Below are 27924 nucleotides of genomic sequence, written 5' to 3'. Positions count from 1 at the left end.
ATAGAGCGTTATTCCCTTATAGAAGGAAAGGCAAAGACAAATGCTGTTTGTTGAAACCACTGGTGAGATGTATACCCATGGTTTTCTTACCAGAGTGGTGCTGGCATGTGACAGAAGGGAGTACACGACTCCTCATCCTATGCCAAGGGGTATCTATTTATTATTTCTATTGGCACAGCCTGAAGTTGGGTCACATTGGCTTCCTCTGCTCAGCTATGCTTTTGGTGAGAAAGAGCTCCCTTTCTTTCATACATCCCCCCCATGAATGCCAATGGTTTGGTTCCATATTTCAGCTGCTCTGATTTTTTTTTTTCAGTTTGGCCCCAGAAAGGCCTTCTTTAACAGTTGCCTAAATGATTAAAAGTTGATGTTAGAAATGCTGCTAGCCACGCATCTGATCACTTATGTCAAATGGAATAATTTAACCTTCTTTGTTCTTTTTACTCAGTTTGAATTTAAAGTGTGCTGAGTGTCTTTGCTATACCAGAACACAGTAATTGCTGTTGTAAATGATTACTGTCATATTCCAGGAGAAACGCATCCTTTCAGGACCTACTCCTGAATTAATAGATTAGGGAAAAAGAAAAAAAAACAGACAAAACCCAACATGTCACATGAGGCTAAACATGAAATGAAATGGAGTGGGTTTGCCTGTATTCAGCTGGCTGGGATCTTAGGAGCTTTTACGGTTTCCTGTGGAAGAAATGCCACAGCTGACTAAAATAGGTTCCACCTTTTGTCTAACTCTCTAGATGAGCAGGTTAATTTATTGGTTTTGCTCTACAGCAGTATCACAGAGTTGTGAGGTGTCACTGCAGTTTGACACTTCCATAGGAAAAAATGTAATTCACTGGGTATAGCAAGGTTGGTAAATCAGTGATTCATATAAATATATTTGAAGTTAGAGACTACGAGTGCAGCTAGGCTATTGGTGCTTCTCAGTTCTACAGAAACAAAAAAGATAGAAAATACAAAGTGCTGATGATTCCATCGCTGTTTCCAAAAGCAGGACTACACATGTTGAAATAAATATGTTTATTTATACAAGTGTAACTGTATCTCAGTTTATTTATACAAGTGTACAAGTGTATAAGATTATATACACATACGTATAAAATCTTAGAATCGTTAAATGGTTACGGTTGGAAGTGACCTTAAAGCTCATCTAGTTCCAGCACCCTGCCATGAGCAGGGACACCTTCTACTAGACCAGGTTGCTCAAAGCCCTGTCCAGCCTGCCCTATACACTGAATTCTGTATTCTCCTGCTGTAAACTGAGGTCTCCATCTGACACAAACTGAGAGGTGAATTTACGGGGTAAATTCATGTTTGTATTTCCTCTCTGCATATTTTCCAAGCCTCCTTTCCCTAACCAGATCTGTATTTAGGAGCCACAGTGGAATTATTTCCCATGAGTTTCCATAATCTTTCCCTGTACCTATGTAAGACTGCTTTACATTCTGTGACTGGTTGCTCCAAGCTTCTCTCCAAGGGCTTGAAGCTCACAGTCTAAAAGTAGTAAGGTTATGCAGGTCACTCCCATTCTCTAAGGAGGCAAATCCAGCCTACATATGTATAAAAATGTATATATGCATTTCTGTACATGTTCTCCATCAGCTCTGACCTCAGTTCATGAAGTTACTAATATGCATGCCTTATACTACACATCTATGAATGTGATAAACATATGATAAAAACTAGACATGGGCAAAAATGCCTTGCAGAATTTTTGGTCTGAATAACTTGATTTATCCCATACGAATGCTTACAGTGTGGCAACTGAAGTTCGTTCTTCTGCTACCCTAGGAAGCGGTAGCTGCTCTAGGAAGCCCTCCAAGCTTTCCATAACCAGACGTGCCACTAGTAATCTTTCCAAAATGTGATGCCAAAGGAGCTGCAGCTGGTTAAAGGCTACACAGGGCAAAAGTGCTGTTAGTGGCTAATAAAGGCTAATTCTTTTGCAAGCAAAATTAGCTTGCTTCACTAGCTTGTTATGACTTGAAGTGTCTGGCCATTGACCTATGCATCTCGTTCATTTGTTGCTTTCAAACAGATTGCACCCTGACTGGCAGTTTGTCCAGACAGGAAAAAAGTAGCCCAAATAGTGAGAACAAGAGGACTTCAGTTTGTGTCACTCTGGGACAGTAGTAATCCATGCAAACAGCCTTAATAAGCATATGAGATGAACCCAACAAAGAATGTGTGTGATACAGGTCCTGGATCAGGGTACTAATCTTCTTTAAATCACTGGTTCATAATGCATTTCTTTGCTGCCTCCCACTTACATTATACCTGGCTACCTAAAAGACACAAACATCCAATAACTGGTTGCAGCAAACCTAAATAGTTGCTAGAAGCCTAGCGTTCAGCACACTCCAGATCATCTTGTGATGCTCTCAAGTGATTTAAGCTGCACCAGAATAGCCTTGTGGATGTGTATTTATTTTTACTCCCTGATATTTTGGGGTAAATGCCACATCAGAGTGTTTTTATTATGAAGTTCCTGTTCCTGCACAATGCAGCTGTACCTATTCTAAACTTCTTCATCAAAGGGGGACTATTTCCTTTTTTTCTTAATCTCAGATCAATTTACTGAGAGCAGTTGTCCCTGACTTCCGTAAGCTTGCCTTGCATAAAAGCATTTTTAAAGCCTTCCCTACATCCTTTCTTTCCTTAGAACATACTTACAAATGTGTGTGCAGACACATAAATGTGCACATACACACGTGCACATGCGTATTTTAATCAGTTTTTGCTTCAGTCCTGCGGCCTTATGTGTACTCAGATGGGCAAAGAACTGGTGGAAAAGGTTACTGCCAGACAGCAGCAAAGCACATGGTTCCTCATGTACTTCTGGTGCTTCCAAAGGGTTTTTAATGCCTTCTTTATTTATGAGATGGTACAGATTTCCGAACTCAGTGATAATACAGAAGGGATGAATGTGCACAAAAGGTCATGACTGATTACTTTTTCACTGTGGTATTGTTTTTGTAGGTGATTTGAGACTCACTGTTAATACAGGTCATCAAGAGTGAGAGGCTGGTGATGTTGCTGTTTGTGCAATTAAATCCTTGAATGCTGTTCCTGGATTCAGAGTTCATAGAAACCACATGGAAATATTGGCTTATGTTGTTGTTAGGTAAATTCTGGCTCCCAAACTTTTTTTATTATTTAACAGTTAAAAGAAGATCTTGGACTAATGAACGAGTGAGCTTGGCTTCTGTAGCATGCCTGTGCCAGTGGTTTCTTTGCATCTGAGACTGTTGTGAAATGCCACCACCGACATTTTGGTATAGGGGAGGAGAGTAAAATCTCCTAAATGAAGACCCATAGGTCCAACTCATCAAATTGTCTTTGGATTAGCCATGGTTGGGTCCGGCCTGGATTCCTAGCCCTGAGAGAGGTTGAGAGGTGCTGGGAGAGAGTAGTATAAATGCTCTTTGCTCAATGAGGATCTCAGGTAATTATGAATAATGAAAATCCCAGTGTTTTCACACCAAAAGGCACTTTTCTCACACAGAATAAAAAGTAAATGCTCTTTGATCCAGTGGTAGAGCTTGTGAGACCTGACTTGAAGTGTTGTGTGCAGTTCTGGTCCCTCAACATAAAAAGGACATGGAACTGTTAGAACAAGTCCGGAGGAGGGCCACAAGGATGATCAGGGGACTGGAGCACCTCCCATATGAAGACAGGCTGAGAAAGTTGGGGCTGTTCAGCCTGGAGAAGAGAAGGCTGTGTGGAGATCTCATAGCAGCCATCCAGTATCTGAAGGGGGCCTATAGGGATGCTGGTGAGGGATTATTCATTAGGGACTGTAGTGATAGGACAAGGGGTAATGGGTTGAAACTTAAACAGGGGAAGTTTAGATTGGATATAAGGAAGAAATTCTTTACTGTAAGGGTGGTGAGGCACTGGAATGGGTTGCTCAGGGAGGCAGTGAATGCTCCATCCCTGTCAGTGTTCAAGGCCAGGTTGGATGAAGCCTTGGGTGATACGGTTTAGTGTGAGGTGTCCCTGCCCATGGCAGGGGGGTTGGAACTAGATGATCTGAAGGTCCTTTCCAACCCTAACTATTCTATGATTCTATGATTCTATGATGAGGACATACTGAAGAACTGTGAAGAAAGAAATCTCACAGTTTGGTAAATGATAAACTTTGCATGTTGAAAGGATAATGAGAAGTTACAGAAGAGAGATTTGTAAAAACCAGGATGGTAGAGAGGAGAATCGGAGAACTGGAGTTAACACTGGGCCCAGAATAAAACCAGCCAACCAGAAAAGCATTTGTGAAAAGAAATTGATTGCCGGGGTTCAGGAGAAACTAGTGCTGAAGAGCCCTCCTCTGATTAGATACCACTATAGTTAGAACAGCAGAAAGGCATCAACACTGCTGAACCTGCTAAGACTGCAGGTGGCAGCCATTTCTCTGAATTTCAGAGATAGAAGTATTAGTATCATGTATTACTAGCAAAGACTGGTAAAAACACATGTAAAGATAGGCCTGACTGAAAAGCCAGAATAGTCAGTTACTTCGTGGATCAAAGAGTTTCTCCGTAAGGAAGTAAAGAAGTACTGACATAATGTAGCATGTGACAATTTCCTGCCCCCACCATCATCCTTCCTGTCAGTTTGTGTCCCCTGGTATAACAAATCCCAATTTTGAGTCCAACACAAGGGGTGGTAGACTGAGATCCTTTTCATCTTTTTCCCATTAAGGACCACACTGTGGCTAGTAGTGTTACCTTCCTCTCTCCTATGCCAGTTGAAGAAGTCCAACTCTTTGTGAATATTCTTGATGTGCTCTGCTGTTATCACTGTACCTCCATGGTTTTGGTCCTTCTTGGTACCCTCTTATCAAAGGCAAAGTGCTCTCAAACCATTGTTTTGCTTCTACTATCTCCCTGTTTTCTCTTCTAGAGTTAGAGCTCTACATGTGAACTTTTTTTCCTGTGCTTTTCTATCTTTAGTTTGTGGAGTTGGTTTTGTGCAAAAAATACCACTGTGCTACAACAACAGCTGGCAGTGGTGCAGTTGCCCCAGTGCTAGGCTGATATTGCAGTCAGTGCTGAGGCATTTCAACTTCAGTGCTTTGAACTCCTTTGCAGAACAAGTTTCCTGATTTGCCTTGTTAGCACTAATTTGCTTTGTAATCTGAGTGCAATTGCTCTGTCGGTAAGAGCTAGAGCAACTAGATTTCTGCTTTTCCCTAGCATAGGTAAAACAGCAGTGACAACCACCTCTTCCTGTTTTTTCCTTGTCAAACTTCCTAGAAAAATGTGTATTTAATTGTAATTTGCTCTCTGTGATCAGCAGAAATAACTCAGCTTTTAGTATCTCAACAGCATCTCTATATTTAATTCTGTATGTGTCTAAGGCCTCACTGCTCTCAGACAGAGTAATTGTGTATTGCAGTTAAGTTGAATACATGCAGCAAAAATGATCACATTCATAGTATGTACAGTTAATTCCCCTTTCATTTGCTGCTTCATCTGTTTTGTTGATTTAAACCAACCAAACAAAAAACCCCTAACACTTCCTTTTGGCAAAATAACATGACTTTCTGGGGAAGGCTTGCCTTGTGCATCTACTGTATCACACTGAAGCTGGCTTTGAATTCTAGGCAGAGAAACAATTGAACAATTGGCTGTCAAAATGCTTCAAAAGAAACCACCAAATGAGCAGAGCATAAATCTGGGAACAGCCTGAGACTGGGAATACGAGACATACGCAATATGTAATATGAGTCTTGTAGTCTAACCTCCCCTATTTCCACCCTGGTGCTAAATATACTGCTGACGTCCTTGCAAGAAAACAAATGCACTGAGCTGGAACATCGGTGTTCTTGGCAGGGCAACGGGTGCCATTAGTTTAAGGTTTGTTTCATTTCAGTAAATTTTCTAAATAGTACATGGAAAAGAGAGGCCAAATCCTTGTAATTGTATTTGTGACAGTGGTTGTGAAGTTGGTCAAATATCAGACATCTTAATCAAGTGTTTATTTTTAAATCTAGCATTTCCAGTTTTTAATAGAAATAAAACTGCCTACTTTCAATGCAGGTACATACTGTGCTCTCAGGAACTCTTACTGCGGGTTAAGAAAAGTCAGACTTGCATTTGAAATGCATTAATAACTGTTGTAACGTAAGAAGGTCTTGCCAAAATGTTTAAATTGCCTTGCATCAGATAAGTGAGCAGTACTTTGCTAGCCACTGATGTATTTTATGCAGGAGACAGATAACCATCCCTCTGTGTCCTGGAATGAGACTTTCCCCACTGTTGGTCAGGTTGTAGTTTGTTTTTTCTTACCTCTAACCTCAGGGAAATAAAAATGGTATGTTAATTCCGGAATATAATTATCCCACTTTTCCAGATTTCACATCTTTCACCCATCACTACATTTTCTGTTCCATTTTATAACCATGCTTGGTTATGCCCAGACTTCATTTTCTGGGACATGTGTGATTTGCCAGCTTGCACTTCTAGCACTGTTGATGGAGAAGAGGAAACCCATGCAGTGTTGTAAATGGCACCTCTTCAAGGGTTTGCAGCTTCTGAAATGCTGCACTAATGACAGCACTTTTGTTTTAAACTTTCTATGCCACTCTGCTTTGGTTTATATTAGCTGCAGAGGAATGGTTTCTCTTAAATACTTTGATCCATCTTTGCAGCAAGCTTTTCAGGATCTCTTTCAGAAATTCTTTCTGTTGCCATTCAATAGTTCAAGTCTCTTTTTATAGCTTTTCTCTCAGAATTTTCTGGTTGCTCCATTGATAAATGAAGTATTCTGTGGGTTTTCAAGTATTAATATTGGTTGCAAGTTGCTTATGAAATCAGGTAGGTTTAGTTAATATGAGTTATCTCAATATGTTTTAGATAAATACTAAGTTTCACTAAATAATCATGTGTCTCACAGATGAATAATACTTTTAATAGTGGTTATTTTTTTTTAATAAGGCCTAATGTGCCACCCCAATGCACATGGATGCCTAACATCTGAATCTGATGCAGACATGTGCCATATGTCAGACATGGTGGGTGACAGCTTGTGTGTGGGAGCACCCACATCGGGTTGTGTCTTGTGCCCCTTTCTCTCCAGAGGCACAATCTCGAGCGGCAGTGGAATGATCATGTTGGAGTATCCCTCTCCCTGGCCTCTGTGGGTGACAGCTCTCCCTCTTCAGAGATCTCTAAGGGGATTACAAGAGCTGTGTACTGACTGTGTCCGGCGGATTGGGATCCCACCTTAGGGTGAGGAAGCAATGCATGAGAGCAGCATTGCTGTGGTGTGAATTAGAGGGAGGACATTAGAAGTGTACGTCTTTTGTGTGTGAGGCCAGATGGGCTCTATAAAGTTTGGGAAGTGATACTTTCTGCTGATATTTCCATTCTAGGCCCTACAGCAGGTTTACCCTTGGCTGACTCCTTGTGATTCTGTGTTGGAGTTTCTCCATCTACAAAGTCAGGGGTAAAGGATCAAATATCTTGAGACAGGAGGATGAGAAGAACCATGGTTATTGTGATTATACTGCTTGCTGTTAATATCAAAAAGAGAGATACCATGTTCTTACATTCAGAAAGAATCAAATGCTGTGAAATTAGTGGAATTGCAACAATAGCATGAGGAATGTGGGTAAAATACCATCATGACATGGCTTGAGTTAGAAATACTATATTTTTTGCCACATATTAGGAACCACTAACTTCAGTGGCTACTGTAACTGATTAAGAATAGCATGGGAATCTGTTTCAATATCTGTGATTTAAAAATATCTTGGAATGTAACACTGGAAAAAAAAAACCCAACATATTTCCTGAAATCCCCCTCAGTGCCATTTGGTCACTGTCTAGTGTCTGCTTTTCCTTTTCCTTTTTCCATTATTTTATACACTGTTTCCTCCTTTTCCCACAGAACTGACATTTGTCAGAGATCACTGAAAATCAGGTCTGTACCTATATATACTTTGCCTTTTTTCCAGAGAGAATGTTGAGCATTTCAGGGAGAAGCAGCTCTTTGTCTCCCTGATTCCTGTGATATGAAACAGTGAGGAAACTTCAGATGTTTCCTGCATGCTTCTGTCATGTCTATTGAGTTTTGCTTTTTTTCCTTAAATATTTGACCATTACAGCTGATAGGTTCTGAAGAAACACTCTAGGTTTTTTACAATTCTTATGGTCTCCAAGTGCATTAAGCACTTAAACTTAGCTTGACTAAGCTGAATTGAGGCTTTAAAAGTAGAATCATCTTCCATTTTGTAGTTAGGAAATGGAAACTGTAGAGCAACAACTATAATTGTGGCTACTTTTCTTCATAAACAACTCAAGCAGCTTTAAGTCACTGACAATATCATTTCTGCCCTGTGGACTTGAAAACTCAGTGAAATTTTCCCATGCCACAGAGAAGAACAGAATAGCAACAGTTCTGAGCCCAGTCTCCAGCTCTGACACACAGGTTTTCTGTGGCTTAGAACAAATTATTTCTTCCTCATGTGTTTTAGCTCACTCACCAGCTGCATGAGGCCTCTGAGGTGTATGAAAAAGATCTCCATCGGGTCTCTGCCTGCTTCTGTGGATGCCAGTGAGATTTTACCATAGACTTAAATGGTCAGTTAGGTTTAGACTAAACTCTGTAAAAATCCCATCTATAAAGAGCTTTGTGAATTTAAACTATTGTCAGCAGTTGAAGTTAGTAACTGCATGTAGGTTTCCATATTAACAAGGTTTCCAGTCTCCCTGACACTTCACTCAGTTTAGAACTTGATTCTCCTGAGCTGTACCAGGAAGCATTTAGGCAATTAATTTAGTTGGCTTCCTTTGATCCACCTGAAAACATACTTTCCACCATCCTCAAAGCCGTGTCAAAAAATCAGCTCATGCCTGAAATGTCACCATATTTAACTGGTTTAGTCTGGAGATGACAAGGTCCAGTATCCCTGAACCTCCGAAAGCACTGAAGTTTGGTTTTTTTTTTATATATTTGTTATGTCTATTCCCTCTGTTTAATAAGGGATTCTAGTTTGAAAACCCTTACTGCCCTTAAATGTAATATGGAAGTAGGATCAAGTACTATTCAGATACCAGACAACAGGCTGTTGACTCAGTAGGACCATAGCAGTGACCATCCCTTCTCAAGAGCACTGTAAGCCCCCCAGCAAGGTGTCTGGTCAGCAAGTGAGGAACAGCATGGTATCTATTCCATCTCTGCTGCTGAAATGTATACTGGCAGGTTGTCCCAGGACCTGACAAGTTCAGCATCTACATATCTGTCTATGGACACATGGTGAGTGGACTATCCTCCCCGTTTGATGCTGCATCTCTCATACATCTTCCTAAAGTTTGTGGTGGGTACCCTATTGCTTTGGAAGACTCATGTGGGTAGCTCATATGGCCAGAGGGCTGGTTACAGCTATGCAGACAGTCCCCAGTTGCTTCCTCAAGCTCATCGTACTTTATTTTTGTTGAACTCCAGCCACCGTGCTCTGGCCTGTGTTTCAGTATTCTGGTACTGGCTAAAACAGATAAACCTGAATGATAACTGGTCTCCTGATGTCTTGCTAGGTCCTAATGTCCATGCAAATGTTTTATGCTGGAATGATTTCTAAGTGGCATTCCTGTAGACTGCACATGAATGGGAATGGTTCCACCAGAGAACAGGCTTGTCTGACTACTTCTATGAAAGACTGCAGTTGCAGGTTTCAGATAGCAAACTAGGTATTTGGCATCCTACAGGTATCATTCAGTAGAAGATGCAAATCTAAATTAAAAAACAGAAGTTCAAGCAAGACAGAACTTTTCTCAATGTTAGATTGAATCTAGTGGCTTTTCAGCCTGGAAGCAATGTTGCTGAATGATTATGTCTAATGTAGTAACGCTTAGTATCAAATTATTGAGCAAACAGATGGAGACACAACAAACTTTTATAGCCTCAAGAAAAGTTCCAAGTTCAGTACTCTGATTTTGGAATCTTGTTCTCAGTATTAGGAAAACAATTCTCCTGGATGGACCTGGTTGCTTGAAAACCTCTGTGATTTTTAATAAGGTTATTTTTGACATCAGAACTTCAAAAGCCGAAATGCTGTAAGGTGCTGGAATAAATGAGTGTGCAGTCTTTGGTCTTTGTGGCTTTATGGAATTACTCAGACTTCCTTTATTTAAAAAAAGAACCACATTTCCCACGTCCTGAAAGTGACAGCCCTATAGTGAAAGGAAGAACTTGATAATATGGTAACGGTCAGATGCAGAAGCAAAGGTTCCTTGAATACCCTGATCCAGATGCACATGCGGGGGTTAAAGAGTTCACAGCTCAGAGGAAATGGTAAAGTGGCTAAAAGCTATCTGGCAAACAAGGTCAGGACTGAGGCTATTGTCAGTTTTCTAGTCAGCGGCCATAACTATCCTACACTAAAACAACTTATTTAGTAGTCACTGTAAGCAATGAATGCCCAGATGAAACAGTTCCTTTATAATTGGAATTGGCTGAGTTACTTTTCATGGTTGGAATTAACTAGAGAAATGCTCAAAATTATTTGAATGGTCTTGGCATATTTGGTGCTGTGTAACTACTGACAAAACATGAAAGATTACATGGTAACAAGGAAGATGTTTGCCAAGTTAGTAGTGTGAGAATGCCTTGGCAAATTAGATTAATGACTGCATGGGGGACACTCTGGTACAGATCCTGCTAGTCATATGAGCATGTTTGATGAGAATGAGATGTGTCCGGAAGCTTGAATAAACACACTCTCAACCAAGTGCTCATCCTGTTAATAGAAGCGACTCCCAGAGTCATACCACCGTGATTCGTCTTTCCGTGTGTGTTCATACATCCTGTCGCTTGATCCATGAAGCTGCAATGATCGGTTGAGGCACTTGTAGTCAGTTGCTTGCAGAGACTTAGGGCAAATATTTGTTTAGTGGAATTACTAGAAGCTATCAGGTACTTACTATGTTTGATTTAATGATAATTGAAATAATGACGATGAATAACCAACACAGGGCTAGGTCCACCAAAGAACATCTCTGTTCTAATGTACCTAATGAAACTTATCCAGTAAAGATGTTCTGGACTGTGCCAGGACTGTGCCTGGGCATCTAGGATGGGAATGCACAAAAGTGTGCACATACCGAGGAAGAAACTGCTAGCAGACTTGTTTGAAAGAACATCCTGTTTCATCTTTTTGCTGATTAGAAGTAGTGTCCTCAACTGTTGTCTCAATGATAAGCATTGTTCTTTTTGCAGCACTGATATTTTTCAGCTCTACAAACTGTTACATTTTCTACTCTGATGAAAGGTCCACTAGACATTCATCTAGTGGATGATGAAGGTACACTAGATATTCATCTAGTGTAACCATTTATACAACGTAATCCATAGAAATATACACAATGAGAACTTTAGTCTTATTTATGGTTATTTATGGTCATGGGCTGAAGTCCTGTAACTGTTTTTCGATATTGCATTTAAAAGAAATTGGCTAAATCTTAAGCTCTGTGAGAAAAGTGATGGTAGGGGCAAAATAAGGCCCACAGGACAACAGTAAATTGAGAGAATTAATCACACTAGTTCCAGGAAGTTTAAAGCAACCTCTTTTTGTCCACAATAGAAAGGAAATGAAAAGGAGATGATACCTGATTATTCTCAGTAGTTAACAAGAAAGAAAGAAGAAAGAAAGTTGGCCCTAAGCATTGTGAGGGGAAAATTAGAATTATATATGAAGGAAAAGTCTGTAAACATAAGAACTCATAGCCAAGTAAACCAGCTGCCAAACAAAACTCTGGAATCAGCACCGGTGAAGATATTCAGGGCTCTGCTAGACATCCATCTATCAAAAAAGTATAAAGAAATCAGCCCAGCCACAATGTAGGAATAATCCAACAGAGTTCCCTGTCAAATTTCTACCCCAAATAGTGTATGATTTAGTTGGAATGGAAAAGGAAAGCACTTTGTCTTGCTGCATATTTCACTGATATAATTTTAAAAGACTAATTCTTCTGTCTTCTATAAAAAGTTTCACTGATATAATTTAAAAAGATGAATTTTTCTGTCTTTTAGAAAAAGTATTGCTAACAACTTTAAACAAATAAGGATTTTTTGAACTGATGTGTGTAGCCTTTGCTGCAGTTTCAGACATATCGATCCTAGCTCAGAATGTTTTTATATTTTCTTTAAATTAAAAAGAAAAAAGTGCCTCTTTCAAATAAAAAATAGCTCTTAGAATTAAAAATTCTTTCATAACACCTCTTCCTAGCAATTTTCTAAATGTTATGAAATTACTCAGTACAAGCCTGAGGAAACACCATGCTGTATGAGAGGTATGAAGAATGGTAAGACAGGAGGATCAAGATGATTATAATGGTATAGTTAGCTTTTTACCTCTATGTCACAAATTCAAGTACAGGCCAAGAGGGTTATTTCTCACTCATTTATTCTGAGGTACTGTTCAGATGGGTTGTAATGATCTAGTTCTAGTAGGTAGGTAAGTAGCACTCATACAGTACAGTGTTTAAGACTGAATTGAGCTGACAGTCTAAGACCACAGTTCATTAAGAACTGGAGTTCAGAATTTTAAAGGTATTTAGAACTTTAACATTCAAATAGTTGCCTATTACTAATTTTGAGGAGTTTGAAAGCGCTCACTCTGAGCTGGAGTAAGTGGAGTGGAGGTGCCTAAGCTTTTGACAGAAAGCTTAGTATGCATTTATCTGGAACACTGAACACCTTTAAAATTACAGCCTAGCACCCTCAACAAATTTTTAATGAAACTCTGATTCACTACTTTTTAATGCAGCCTCAATAAACCTCTGATTTCCCCATTGTTTATGCCAGCACCTACTATAAAAAAGAAGACAGATGAAAGTTTGTTAGCTTTCATGTACACTGCTGCAAGCATACTCTCCTTTCACAGCAGTGTCTTCCAAAGCCTCAGTCATATCAGAGACAGCAGGCTAGCACAAAGACGAAGCAGATAATACTGTTTTAAAGAGGTTGTTTCAGAAACAGGATTAGCCTTAAATAACAAATGAATCTTCATACTGATTGAGGGAGTACTGATTTTCTGCAGAAATGTAGAATTCAGTATTTGCAGCATAGGACCATTCAGACCTTGCATTCCTTAACTTATACTGTAAAATTAGTGCTAGTTTCTAAGAAATGCTCTAGGGTAGATCAAAACTAAAACCTTACAAAAGTAAGTCTGCCATGTTGTCACTCTGCATTATGAAGATGTGTCACATGATGGAAGGGAAGTATGAACATCTGCTATCTGATGTATACAGCCGAAAAGGGAAAACAAAGGGTGAAGCCATCAAGCCACATTAGCCAAAGTAAAGAAATAATGAACAGTGTAGTGCTGGAACTGTAAAGAATCAGGCAGAGATTACACTTCTGTGTGGAACTGTGCTTGCTTTTTAGATGTGAAAATTTAAATGTTGATAGTAGAAAATAAAGCACATTGGGCACTGTTCATCACAGAAAATGTTCAAAATGCTGCATGGATAAGGCAATAACCATTTTGTGTATAAAAAAAAATGGTATTTTATATGTCACTTGAAACCGGTCTGCAAACAACATGACTTATAAGCAAGGCAATGAACTGCTGCTGGATTCTGTTTGGGCTCATATACATCCTGTGCCCTCACACGCAGCTTCTTGCAACAGCTCCAGCAGTGTCACTGACTGTGCCACAGCTCTCACTGCTGCCCCAGCACCCAGCACACGCTTCTCAACCATCACAGGAAACAGGTCCTGCATGTGCTGCTCATCACCTCCATCATCTCTTCTGAATGTTTCTGTGAAACCACATGTGCTCAAGTTTGTCAATAGGGACATCAGATAAGATGCCAGAAATATTCACCATTGGAAGACCTTGCCTTTGAATGTGGCAGAATCTCTGAGAGAATATTCTATGAGAAGACTTGTTCCTGCAGTTGGTAGATCACATTTACCCAGGTTTTGCTCTTTTGGTGTTGACACACTTTCAGCTACACAAAAGATGAGACTTACCTGTGCATTTTAAGTCAAAGAGGACATTTGGAAACAGTCAAATCAGGTTATCATGCAACGGGAGCTTTTATAGCTGACCATTCAGGCATGCTGACTGCTGAGCTAGCTCTTAGCAAGAATGTGCAAGTTGTGCTCTTTTTACTTGTTGTTTGTCCAGCTCTGGACTTGTTGGAAGTAATTAATTTACGCTTACATATACAGGTATGAATGTAGAGAATTTAGAATTTAGAGGAATTTTCTGAAGTTAATGAAATTCTCACAAGACTTCCATTGAGGAGGGAGAGAGAAAACCTTGCTGAAATCAGCTTTGAATGGGCTTTAGAAAAAAAAGTCCAAATGCATTTGACATTTCCCTCAAAAACCCTCAGGTTTTTGCCTCCAGTGAGCATATTTCATTATCCTCATCATGCCACCTCATAACTTTTTTTTTACTTTTCAGATTTCAGCCATTTGTCTGGTTCACTGGGTTTCATTCCCTGGTTTTCAGCCACTGCCCTTTCCCAGTTTTCACTCTTTACAATTTGCACATTTGCTCACCATCTGGCTTAACCCCAGTGTTTCCTAGACAAGGACACTGTAGTCAGTCTTGTGAAATCCAAACCCCAGGCAAAAGGAAAACTACAAAACCTCTACAGGGCAGACATTCTCATTTCTGTGGGAGAGGCACCTACATTGCCCATAGCAACTTTCAGAACAGAAACCGTATCTTCAGCAGTAAGTTATCTTCTCAGCCAACCTACTCTTTTCCCAAGACTTTTTCTCTCAATTTACTGGAGTTACTGCACATTTGTTGTGGTCAAGAGAAAGTTTGCCCAGTGTGTGTGTGTGTGTGTGTATGTATGTGTGTATATATGTAATTACAGAGCTTCAGAGTAGAACATAATTTAAGAAACTGTTTATAAAAATGCTTGGAATAAATTAGATTGAGAACAGATTTACTGAAGAAATTAGGAAGTCATTCCAGTGTTCTTTTCTGTTCTAAATAACATAGTGCAAGTAAATCTCTAAGGCAAACTTTGGGACAAAGACATTCCTTTGAAAAGAGACCACAAGATTCCTAATCTTCTAAATGGAGAAAACAAAAAATTGGTCTCAGTCTGGGACTCTCAAATTGCTGATTCTTTTGAACAATATGAACAAGTTCAGAATTTTGTCCAATGTATTCATCCTTGAGTGGAAAGAAACCAAAATTCTGTGTGCTCTGACTGTCTCATAGGAGCTGAACAAAAAAGAATTCCTCTCTTTCTTTTTTAAGTTTGCTGGTTTCCAGAGTTTCTAAATGAATTCTTTTAGGCAAGGCACTTTGAACTGTGTATCTGATTTTCCCTGAGAAATTAGGATCTAGTTGCACAGTTCAGTGGTTTGAAGACAGATACTCTTTTATTTCAGGAACCTAAATCTAAAGGGAACTGCATAGGTACAATTCTCTTGTGCTTGCACAGAGTGAGGACTGAAGCTAGGTCTCCACACCAATACAGCCATCAGCTTCTAAAACTCAACTTTTATTTTTCATCATTTGTTCTATTTTGTTGCCTCACCTGACTTAACAGGTATTCCTGTGTGTCTTCACAAGAAGAACCATATCATGGTCCTGTTCTGACAACATAGGCTCAATGAAATGAAGAGGAGGAGCAAGTTTTCTGCTGTTGCCATGCTATACAATACCATGCCATGGAAAAGTAAAAATATAGTCAATTGCTTTTTCTGCTTGATAGTCACAAGATTAAAGAGGTGAGTATATGTAATGATACTTGGGGACAAGTTATAGAGACAATAATTTCCTATCCTGTTACATCCTCTCTGAAAAGCAGCATTTATTGTCTGCTTTCAGTCTCTAACTGAGGTTGTATGGCATTTAAATGCTAAAAGACAGTCATGTAAGAAGCAGGTGACATATCAGATGTGCTATCTTTGCTTTACAGTGCTCCCCAGTGAAACCCGCAATTTTACTTTGGTTTAATAAGCATGCATAACCAGAAGAGTAGGAGCAGACCAGCTAACATTAGCAGAGAGCAGTGTCTGATAGTAATTAGATCCTTAGAATTTTGCAGTCTTAGAACTGGGTTTTTGTTGGTCTTTGACCTTCTAAATTGGTGGACTTTTCAGTCAGCACTGTACAGAGAAAAGTCTTGCGAATGGAAATTCTTGTGTCAGTTAACAGATCAGTTATCAATCAACAGTCTTAGCAGGGTGACTTCTAAAAGATGTCAGATGTAAATCAGCAATCTCTGGTTTTAATCACAGTGTGAATGTGGAGGTTCATTTTGAGTCCCAGTGAAGAACTTCGGAGCTGGAGATCACCACAAGTTTGAATGGATTTTTATGTTCATTTTGCATGTTTCCAGGGTATCTAAGATATAGCTTATAATAATAGTAGGTGTTGTCTGTTTCTCTCTGCATGTGGCAAGAAAGTAGTGTGGTCACACAGCTACGCACTATTTACATGGTGTCAACAGTCAGCAAGTGGGATGGCAGCGAGCCAGATTAAATCATTTCTGTTTTTAAATACAGAAGCTGAATGATTATGCTGTGTCACACTTGAAGACACTGGAATCTGGCAAATCAACAGCAGCTATGTGTGTCAGGCTCATCTGAATAGCTGCTCCTCCCTTGCCCCCCAAGAAGGAACCAAAATCAATGAAAGTCAGTGAAACTATATCAAGTTGATTTTTTGCTTCCTCCCCACTCCCCCAAAGCAGAGAATGTTTGCTTTTGAGAATGGGTAACCACTCTACAGTGTGCCAGTTTGCCATTAATCTTTGTTGTCACTGTGATAAATCTATCTGGTTTGATTACTTTCTTTCATTTTTTTTTTTGCAGAACCTAGCACAGCATGTCCATAATTGAGTGGTAAGTGTATTTGTAAGAGGTAAGCACATTATTTAGAATGGATGCTTTAAGGATTTGAAGTCTCCTAAGAAAATCTAGGAGTAGCGTTCTCAGTCATAGCTTCTTGTGCACTAGCTCTGATTTCTGTATCACCCCTAGAGCTGTTTTACTTTTCTAGCTGGTGGAAAATTCACTCAGCAAAATAAAACATGAATAGTTTTCTGTTGGTTTAGTAACCCAATTTGGTTCTCCAAGTAAGCACATGAAAATCAGAGAAAGTGGAAAGAAGGGAATGTGCCTGCATGACAGGGAAGGAAGGGTACAGGGGGAAGTGAAGGGAGCAGCACTGTTAGATGAATTCATCCATACTGTGAAACCTCACCCTAGAATGGCTGATGCACAGGGAGGAAGCTGTTAGAAGGTTGAAAGAAGCACCCAAAGCACTGGAATTCTTTTTACCTTGTCTTCATAATACCCTTTTTATGAAACTAGAGCTCCATATGCTCATAAAAACCTTTGTGTTTTCTTTTTATTTTAAAGGCTAATGCAACCGTTGGAGTCTGTGCACAGTTCTTTCAAGTTAAATGCTTAGTTCAACACTTCTATTTCCTGGTAGAAAATATTTTATATGAAAGCAACTTTAGCCTTTCATAGGGCTCATTTGCTGTTACGTTTGGTATCAGCTTTCTAAAAAATGCAGTCTGCATTTGGTGTATTATAGGTTCTGGTTTTAATATTGGTTTAGAAAAAAAAAAGATTCATATGCCATAAGTCAGTAATAAAATATTGTGCCAGAATTCTCTCTATACACGAATTCACCCTGTGAGCAAGTAGTTTAAAATAAATTTGATCACTTAAAGCCAAGACTTGGTCTCAATTTATCCAGGAACCAGCTGGTAACAACATATTTAAGTCTTGGTCACAGGAAACTGTTAGGTTACCTTTTGTAGATAACTACAGTCCTACAACTCCTGAAGCACAGGGAATATCAGATGGACATGGAAAGTGTTGAACGCCTACCATATGCACGTAAAGAAGGATAATAAAGATGGAAGGCCTGAAATGGGCTTTAATTCCTAATTTTCTGCTTTTGATTTATCAGCTGCTTCTGCATTTCTGCAATATTGCTTGGCCTAAAATTAGGTAGAAGATGCTTGAATTGCTTAATTTGTTCAAATCAATCAAACTTAGGCTTCCCTCTCTCTTAGTGTAACAGATGATAAATGTAAAACTTTAAACTACTTTCTTCCTTTTCAGCATTATTGTGTGTTCATTTCTGAAGCACTGACTGCTCAAACAGTCCACTGAAGCAGGCAGCTCCCAGCCTCGTGTCACTGTTATGGAGGTGCTGCAGTCATAGTGGAATGGGCACTGAATTGGTACAGCTGTATTAAGATGACTTTAAACCAGAGCTAGGACTGATCTGGTTGGGTGTAAGGTCATAAAAACATAGCTCAGGTGCTTCTGGGACCTTAACAGCTTCTCTGGCTAGTGCTTCAATGTGCTGTGAGACTATCTCAGTTGCCAGGTTTCCTCAGGAGTCTCTGCACTGTGGTCCGTTGCCATGTAGGGGTGTTTTCTGGGAATTATTCTCCACAGGACTTCTGTGTTCAATAAGTACCTCTTACAGAAAAAAGGCCCTTCAAACAGGCCTGGCCAGGAGTGAGACAATAAAGGCTAATCCTTTGTGCTGCTGAGCCTTACCTTTCTAATAAAGGACTCAGAACTTATAAGAGTAAAGCTTCAATGTACAGATTTACAGAGGAAGGGCCGATAAGAGGGTTGTAGCCCACCCAGTAAGACCACCTGGTCTTAATAGATGCTAGCAGTCAGCCGTTGTCTGACACACTCTTTCCATAACCTAACCCTGTTCCAGGGAGTGAGATTTCCAAAGATTCTACTGGCCATGTATTTGTTAAGGTATGGTGCATTACAGGGGCTAAGTCTGACAATCATTCCACCCCTTGAACTGCAGCAGCTAAATCTGACAGGGAAGGTGAAGCAGAACCTCTGTAAAACTGTTTTTATGATGTTTAGTATCAGTCATCTTTTCTGATGATGAATGCATGACCAATGCTTTGAAGATGAAAAGGTCTACAAAAATACAAGCTACTATTTTATCTGGAAATGTGTTTTGTGGCATCTCAAAGAGTATTTACATTTCTTATTCCCTTTTTTTATGCATGTAGAGGAGTTCTCATGAATTTTCAGCAGTGAGTCATTGTTATTGTGAGAAGAAGGCTTCCATTCTATCATGAAGAAAGGCTGCATGGAAAGTACAGAAAGCTGATGAGAAATAAGTGTGAAAAGTTCAAAAAAGTAGTAGCTGCTTTACAAAAATACTTTTTAAAGCCCTGCTGTTTTTATGATAAACAGATCTCCTGAGGAAGGTATTCATTATCTCCAGTACCATCGTTTAAACAGGTAGAGCTATTCTCAGTAGTTATGGTTGTTACCTACAATGGTGTTACACTCAGTTGCTAACAACAAAGTTATAAGCCACTGGAACAAGTCACTAAGAGGAACAATGAGCTTACTAGTTCTTGAAGACTGCAAAGTGAGACTGGTTGGTATGCTTTAGCAAACAATGGAGTCTCAGCTGAGTGAAATTATATGATTGTACTAATGAGAAGGGAAGATGAGATATTCCATGTGGTCCTTTCTAGCCTTCAGAGCTATAGGTCTGTAATTTCACAGATACCATGACAAAGAACTCTTTAGGAGTAGGGATGACCATAGCACTAATCTGAATCCATCTCCTGATTTGGGCTAGATTATCCCAAAATATTAAAAAAAAAATTACAGACTGTAGTACTGTTTCTACATGTTTCTGTCACTAGAAGTCATATTTCTATCACAATTTTACAATGCTGGAATTCCCTTTTTGAGGACTAAGGAGACCATTTTCCCCCAAAGACCTCAGTGTACTTCAGTTCATGTACTTCCACTCATGGAAGAGTGTATAAACAAGTAAGCATGCATGGTGTTGCTTTCCTACATGCTTGGAAGAAAGGCCTTGCTATTTCATGATGTTTTTCAACTATCACCTTTATCATTCTATCTAACAGTTTCTCTGATAAAAGGCCTGTAGCCCACACTACAAAGGGCTTTAAGTATATGTATGGCATATACTGTTGCCGACAATCACCACAATGGTCATAAATGGTATTCCTTCTATATGATTAAACCATCTCATTAATCATAAAAGAGAATTACCCCCGTGCTAGTATGTCTTCCACCCACAGAGCTGGTTTGGCAGCATAGCTAGGACAGCATTGTTGGGATGTTCTAACTAACACTAGAAGATCTGAACATGGTATAGTTTTTCAACTGTTTCAAGGGAAGCTGATGGTTTTGTGTCCAGAGGTGGAGTTTTAGCTTTTAGATTGTAGTAAATGACTACTTACCTATGTTTCTGTGCATGTCTTAAGCTTTCTTCATGGCTCACTTCTATATATGCATGTTGTGACTTAATAAATATCTTGGCTGTCCCTCAGCTGTAAGGCCACCTGTAAGATGTGCTTTAGCCAAACACATCATGTCACTTAGCTGCAATGAATGGAGCACGATAAAAGAGCCCAGAGGAAAGTTGATAGCTCGTCATATGTAGGCATTCAGATGGCTTTATCAAGGAGTCTTTTCTGGTCTTAAATTGATAAATGTAAAACTTGTGCTGATTCAAATAAGCTCAACTTTCTCTTGCTACTGTGCCTTGTGCTCATGAGAAAAGATGATTTGAAAAGCTGGATGCTGAAACAAAGGAGTGGCCTCTGACTGCTCTTAAGTTTTTCAAATATATTATCCTATTTAAAAAAAACAAGAACTCAGTTTGCCGTAACAGTTTCAACATCAACAGTGACTAATCTATTTGACATGCAAAGGCCTTAGTAAAGTAGAGGTATAAATGTTTAATAATTTGATTTCATGAACCTACAAGGACAATTTTGGGTTGACTTGGTTGAATGAACTCCTCAGTTTTAGTCCCCCTAAAGGCTATCTGTAGCTACGTCCTAAAAAGCATGGTGATAAAAATACAAAAGAAGGAGGAGAGGACTAAAAAGTCATTAAATATTTGAATTACTACATAAATTTTCAACAGGAGAACAGAAGAAAATTATTTTAACTGCAAACCCAAGACTTACTTGGTTTAAAATTGTTAAAATGGCACATTTCCAGAATTTCAAAACCTGGTTTTCCTTTGGTTTGACTTCTTTAGTTGCCTTTCTGATTTATTAGAGACATAGATTATAGACAACTATCTCCATCCACTGCAGCAACAAGACAGCAGCAAGAGTTTTGTGATGGTCTTAATTGGGATTCTTCTGCAGGTACTTGAGATTGAAATAGTTCTGTGTTTTGTGTTTCTGACTTCCACATACATACCGTTTCATGCCAATTATCGGTTAACAGTTTGTTAACAAATAAATAAGAATTACATGTGTGCTAGAAATTGATTTTATTCACATACTGAGTGATCTTTCCCATAGATGTCAGGAAAGATAATTTTTCTATAATTAATGACCATGGTTGTGTTGATGAGACAAAATTTGATGTCATTAGTGAAGCGTTATTAATGAACCCCACTTTAAGAAGTCTGCATGGCTCTTATACCTAGAAACAAACACTGTATTATTTTTTCCCTACTTTCGATGTTAATATTTGTATATATTTGCATTGCCCTAGAAATCAATTGCTGTCATGACTTGACTGAATGGATCACCTGTTCTGCTAGGAAGAAAGGAAGGCACCAGTTGCCTTGTAGCCAAAGGAGCTGCTCTACAGGCTGCAGATGGAGTAGTGGAATAGAAGCATGAAGGGCTGGGTAAGGTATGCACAAATACTGCCAAATTGTTCCAGAAAAAGTCCTTATGCTTTATTCTTGTGTGAGAAGAGAAATAGAAGTTGAGGTATTCAGAACTCTGTAAAGAGAGGTTGGTTCATAGGTATTTAATAAGGAAGTCATCTAATAACCAACCAGGGGTTTCTTTCTGGCTGGAACCAAAACAGCCCTGCACTTCGCAGGCTCTCCCCTCTCCTCATCCAACCAAGCACTAGTGTACAATGTCTTCTAGTTAGTAAATGTAAGTCAATTTATATGTGACCAAAGTACTGATATTTCTAATCCGGATACAACAGATGCACCCTTTTCTAACAAGATATTCTTGTAAGACAGCATTGGCCTCCAGAAGAAAAGGATGCCCCATGGTAGAGGTGCTGTCCTTCATTCTCAGGAATGAACCACCCGATTAAAGTAGGTATTAGAAACTGCTTTTTATCATATTTACCTTAGTTGTAGTGTATTCTCTTTAAGTACATGACTCTGGCGTGTTGTTTGGGAGTAATGCAGCTGGACCACAACTGAAATTTCTATTTCTCGTCTTTCTGAAAACAGTGACAGGTTTACAGTTTTTCATACTTGCAAACAGCTCTACTCTGTTGTTTCAGGCTCATCTGAGGAAGAGCTGAGATTTACTTATGCAGCTACACATAACAGTTTATATCACAAATTTTCCATCAAAAATGGTGATGGCCTTGTGTGGGAATGCCTGGCTTCATGGAGTTTTTCAGCACATTAAGTTCCAGTACAATTCATTCTGAAGCTCAGATGGCCTTAAGGATACACTTTAAGATACATTTTCATTATCAGGTATATCTTTATCTTTTCTTTTTTTTTTTAAAGGTAGTTTTTCAATTGTAACTAAAAGACTTAGGTCCATCTTAAGACTGATGAACACTGTCTCTGGGATTAAGATGTCTTCATTGCTAGACAGCTGAAGGGAAATACATTTTCTCCACTGCAATGTGTCTGTATAGCTGCCTATTACCAGGAACACTCTTTTGAATTAGAGAAATCAGCAGTGGCCTCTGCAAAGCATCAGCACTTCTCTGTAGTCCCAGAGAGGAATGATACATCTTTTTCCAAGTTATAGTTTTGAAAGATGCATCCCTTCCAGCCTAGGAAACCAGAGGTCTTCTCTGTTTTCTGTGCCAAGACCTCCTTCCACCCATATTGCAAATTGGCAGCACACAAAGAGCAGCTAGTGGAATATCCTGTTAGCCAAATGGATTACCAAATTAAATGCCCTACTTGTGTACTAGCCTTCATGTAATAGAGCACTCAGAGATTCATTCCTTGCTGTCTGCTAATCAGTAGCACTCTTCTGCTATCCAGAACATTTTGTATTGTTTCAAATCCTAAATTTGAAGCATAACACCAGTGTTATTTTTGGACTGACAGAGCACCAGTGCATTGTAGAAGATCAATGGAGAGATTTTGGCAGTGGAATAGGGAGCAACGGGAGCTTGTGGTGCTGCCCTTTGTGCTTGGAGTGAAAGCAGGAGTGGAGGCTTGTGATGGCAGGCAGGATTGTGTGCTGCTTTCCATCAGGCACAAGCAGTTTTCAGTTGAAGGCAGAGGAGATTTGGGTTTTGTGCACCTCTTGAGCACTGTGAAAGTGACTGACTGCTCTTTCATTTTGAAACTGAAAAGTGTTGTGCGTTCTGCTTGTGTTCTGCTGCTAAAATCAATTGTTCCAATGGCATTTTTTGCTTCTGATTTTGGTGATTGTGAGTTTGGAGCATCTGCAGACACAGGAAAATTTCAGCAGCTTTTATACGACATCAGTTGTAATATCTTTCTATCTGACTATAGGATAAGTACTTCTCCACATAAGTGCTTCTCATTTGTGTAGTTATATGGCAATTGAAAAAGGCAATTATTTGGAAGTCAATGGTAATGGCATTTAACTGCATTATCTACTTGACCTGTTTACAGCTGTATACAGGTAGTATATTGAACCTACAGCTGCCTAAAATGAGTGATAGGTACCATAGTAGAACTTGTTGAAAATAATATTGCCCCTGAAAATCAAACTCTCAGGAGCCTAATCTTAGTACTAAACTTTTACTCTGATCATACATATGTCTATGAATCCACACTGTCTCTTAGTTCAGAAGTAGGTTTTTTGTTGCAACCTCATCCTGTCATTGCATTATTTAAATAGTATATTAGATACTATATAAATATTTATGCATGGATGTTGTCAATGGATAATATGCATCCTCAAAATTGAGAATAGAGTTGGCTTTATAAATCAGGAAGGCATATACTCTTTTGTAATATTGATTTAAGCCAGAAGAAGAGGCAATGCTGATTAGTGTGAACAGTTAGGTTTAGTTCTTTGTTAGATTAAACCAGAAGCACTGGATTCTGAATAACTTTATATTGGTTTCACTAAGAAATGATGCTTTCACTAAGAAATTATGCTCCTGGCTATTTAATGCATTTGGAAACGCTTATATGTATATGTGTGTATATATACACTACAAGCTGAATAAGCCCCTTTCTGTTGTCAGGAAATAATATACTTAATACTTGAAGAATGGCCTAGTCTTTATGTTAGGATGCGGCTTTCTTTTTGACCTTTGGCAGTGCATCTTCTATACTTCCACACTCAGCTCAGAACTGTTGTTATCCAAAGATACCTACTATTATAGACTGGTCCTAACCTGGCTTCATACCTAAGCATCTGCCTTCAGCTAAAGTTCTTGCAGTGGCAGCTGAGGAGTTTGACTGAAGGAACCTGCTTTTTGTAATACAGCTACAAAGGGCAGCCTTTCATACTGACTTGCAAGAACAGAAGATTTATTCTGAACTTAAGAGATGTTACTTTTATGCATATTTTGGGAAACTGCAGGGAAATAAGTAGCCTCCTACCCATTCTCCCTGAAGCAAAGAAATATGATAGTTGTGAACTGAACAGGCTGAAGACATTTTGGAGATGGATGTTTAAGTTGTGCAGCATGGATGGGATTGCTTAATAAGTATTCTCTCTTTTTCTTTCATTACATGAGGTTTTGCTTTCCTTGAATCACGAAGATTCTTGTAAAAATGTAACAAGCTACTATTCTGAATATGCCAAAAAATAAACAGATGGATCTCTTTAAAGAATAGTCAATCAGTAATAGTAATTGGATCTCATACTTAGCAACCGGGCACCTCCCTGTCCTCATGCCAGCCTTCTTGGCCTGAACAAAGAAGGTCTTCCAGACTTGCACATGGCAAATGACAAAAAAGAGGCTATGATAACTACAAAATAAAGCATGGCATTTTTATTATTTTTATAATATTTAATGTGCTATATCCTTGGCTATTTATGCATAAGGTTTCCGTGGGGGACTGATTTAAACACAAGGCTTGACCCTGTTGTCAATGTCTTTTTCACATCACAATGCAGCTGGTGTAACACCACTGCCTCAGTGGAGTTCCTCTGCCTTAAGCGTGATCCTCCCCATTTAATACCATGTAGAGCTATATTCATGTGTCTAAGCAGGAGCCTCTGAATGAAGAAAATTCCAGTTGGTATAGAATACAGTAGGATGTATGTTATACTTGTTAGACACCAACGGATGCATTTTAATTTAGAGCTTTACTTGAGGGTTTGTGTTATCTTTTTGCTTTAGCTGAAGTGGCCCTGTACTCTCCTGCTCTCTTGCCTCGTGATACTTTTCTCAATAAAAAAAGCTTAGTGGTATGAATAACAGTACCTCTGCTTCTCCATGAACAACAACTCTGTAATACACATAACATATTTCTATGCTATATACTACCAAAACCTGCCTTACCTGCTATGCTGCCAGAACAGCAGCTTCAGAAATGGCTGAAATATTCCCTTTTGAGCTTATTAGACTCTCACATGCATATTTTGTGTGTTGAGCCTTGGGTTGCCTGTGAGACAGCCAAGTGGATGAAGGCAAGCACTAGAGAGATTCAGTGATTCTTATAGCCACCCTGAATGCTCCCAAGGATGTTATGGGCAAAGCATGTGAGTTGCACAAAAGATACACTTCAGAAAAAGCAAATAAGAAAGCTGAGATGTTCCTTTATTGCGGTTACTTTCTTTTACTTGGGATGTTTCCAAAGTTGGGTGGATGGGATGTACAGTTGCAAAGTACAAGTCTGCAAGTTCTATAATACCTTTTCCAGTACTGGTTGAGTGAGTCAAAGATCTGTGGTCAAGTGGGCATCTCAGTTACAACTCTTCATTGAACATCTAATGCATTAGGCTTCAAGTTCCCTTCCTGAGAAAAGCTGTTGAGCATTTAATTTTCAACTTCATCCTAGTTCCAAGAAACACACCAGAAAATGAATCCTGTCTTTAGCTGGTGATAGCATAATGTTTGGATTAAACTCTTCAAAGTGACCAGGAGTATTTGTTTGGGCTTCTTTTTAAATTTGATATGCTGTAACCCTATTTCCCTGAGAAGGCTGAGGGGTTTTTTTTGTAGTTATTGAAGTCTTGTTAGAGTATCATACCAAATTTTCTCACCTTTTTGTTCATCTCACCTTTAGTGCATTTTAGAATGATTTTTAAGTAAATATTGGATACATCCAGTCTTGTTCTGTAGATATTTTTGCCACTCCACTCAAACTGTTGTAAGATTACTTGTTATAAACAAGGTAGAGAATAGAATGGAGGTAGATGTGAGTGCCAGTCACCACAGTACTGAGAGTAATTATGCCAACTTACTTGTTTGGGATGTTCCCACACAATGACAGCTCTCATCAGTGTCTCTAGTTTATTGTATAATTTCAGTGATAAAATGAATGTGTTATTGGTGTGGCAATAAGTCATATTTTTTTCATAAAGAGGTCTGTGTTCAGAGGCAGTCTGATGTGAGGCTACTGAAACCTGATGCCACCATCTGTGCTTTGACCTGTTACAACGTGCTCCAGGCCTTCTGCACTTCCATTTCCACCATTCCTGCGATCTCCCCAGCTGGCTTAGAAAGTGTTCATTAGGGACATCAAGATGGGGTCTCTACAGGAGAAATAATGTTTCCTTCCCTTGTATCTGGAGTGAATAAGGGAAGCCCAGGAACTGTTTTGACACTAAGCTATGATAATGGTGGGCTGAATATGCCGCAGAATGAAGGAATGATGTCAGTATGATGGAGAGTGCACATGGAAAAATGACAAGTGTTTTCATTTCGGTATTCTCTCTTCATAACACCAAGTGTTCTGATAGCACAAGTAATTTGCATTTAGAAGTCTTCCTATAAACATTCAAAATAGCTTGAACTTACAGCAGATGAAGATTGCTTAAAAACCTGAGCTCATGCCTGGTGGGATGTCTGAGGTTTCAGAATATACGTAGTTTCTTTCTGGCTTGAATTAGAACAGAGGGTAAAAAGTGCTTGCAAAAAAAAAAAAAAAAAAGGACATCAAAGCAAATATCAGAAACAAAGATTTTCTGTTTTCTGAGGAATGCTGGAGATTTGGTGATGACAATATTAATGACCTTTGAAAATGCATAATAAATCCAGGCCAATGTCAGCATTGGTATTAGCAGTAGATAAGTTTGTTTAAATACCGTTTTAAGCAGCTTATACACGAAGCACAATTTTTGGGTGTTTAGAAATGTCCTATAAAATTATCATGATTAGAGCTTATTAGTTATTATACTTTGAGCTGACCTGTTGCTCATTTAGCTGGCACTGAAAAGTTATTCTTGCAGTTTATCATCTTTTCTTGGAAGGAAGCAAGGCTGGCAAAAAGCGGCCTTGCTGGAGGAGGCACCAATGATATTCAGGTAAATATCCAAAGCACTAGGCCTTCCCTAACAGAATGGTGTTACTGACCAACATGTTCCACCATCAGTTGTAGCCAAAAGAATCCTGGTTTAGAGTCTTTTTGCAATGGTGGTACATTTTCTTGCAAAGAACAATGCTGGCCATGCTTATCCATGAGACAGTCATTAGTAGTTTGATTAGCATTGTTCTGAAATACGGGTTTCCAGCCAAAGCCTAACAGCCTTCCGCTCTATCCCCCTTTGTCAAAGCTACGCTAAAACTTTGTAAAGAACAATGAAGTTTTACAAATGTTTAATGGGCATACTTTTATTTGTTCAACTCTGTCTCTACAATAAGGGGAAATCTGCAAAGTGGTGAGCATCTGTGTCCCTCCCTAAGTTCAAGAAGAAGCACCAGAGTTTAATTAGTATTTAGAATCATAGAATCATAGAATAGTTAGGATTGGAAAGGACCTCAAGATCATCTAGTTCCAACACCCCTGCCATGGGCAGGGACACTTCACAC

The 27924-nt window shown here is 39.1% G+C and overlaps 2 long non-coding RNA genes across 3 annotated transcripts in view; both read left to right on the top strand.

Annotated features, from left to right (window-relative positions):
- The window catches only part of LOC115945335 (uncharacterized), a 43205-nt gene extending 26357 nt beyond the window's left edge, over window positions 1-16848 (top strand). Inside the window, exons 2-3 of the long non-coding RNA XR_004079692.2 lie at window positions 15549-15729; window positions 16819-16848. This is a non-coding gene — a long non-coding RNA (uncharacterized lncRNA). The remainder of the gene's footprint in view (window positions 1-15548; window positions 15730-16818) is intronic.
- Window positions 16849-18596: 1748 nt separating this feature from the next.
- The window catches only part of LOC115945334 (uncharacterized), a 166942-nt gene continuing 157614 nt past the window's right edge, over window positions 18597-27924 (top strand). For both annotated transcript variants that reach the window (XR_004079690.2, XR_004549511.1), the window contains exons 1-4: window positions 18597-19251; window positions 21511-21654; window positions 22001-22078; window positions 22273-22474. This is a non-coding gene — a long non-coding RNA (uncharacterized lncRNA). The remainder of the gene's footprint in view (window positions 19252-21510; window positions 21655-22000; window positions 22079-22272; window positions 22475-27924) is intronic.

This window comes from Melopsittacus undulatus, chromosome 3 (genome assembly GCF_012275295.1).
Source record: "Melopsittacus undulatus isolate bMelUnd1 chromosome 3, bMelUnd1.mat.Z, whole genome shotgun sequence".
Taxonomy (NCBI): Eukaryota; Metazoa; Chordata; class Aves; order Psittaciformes; family Psittaculidae; genus Melopsittacus; species Melopsittacus undulatus.
Note: the sequence above shows the minus strand (reverse complement) of the source record. Positions and strands in the feature narration are given on the sequence as shown.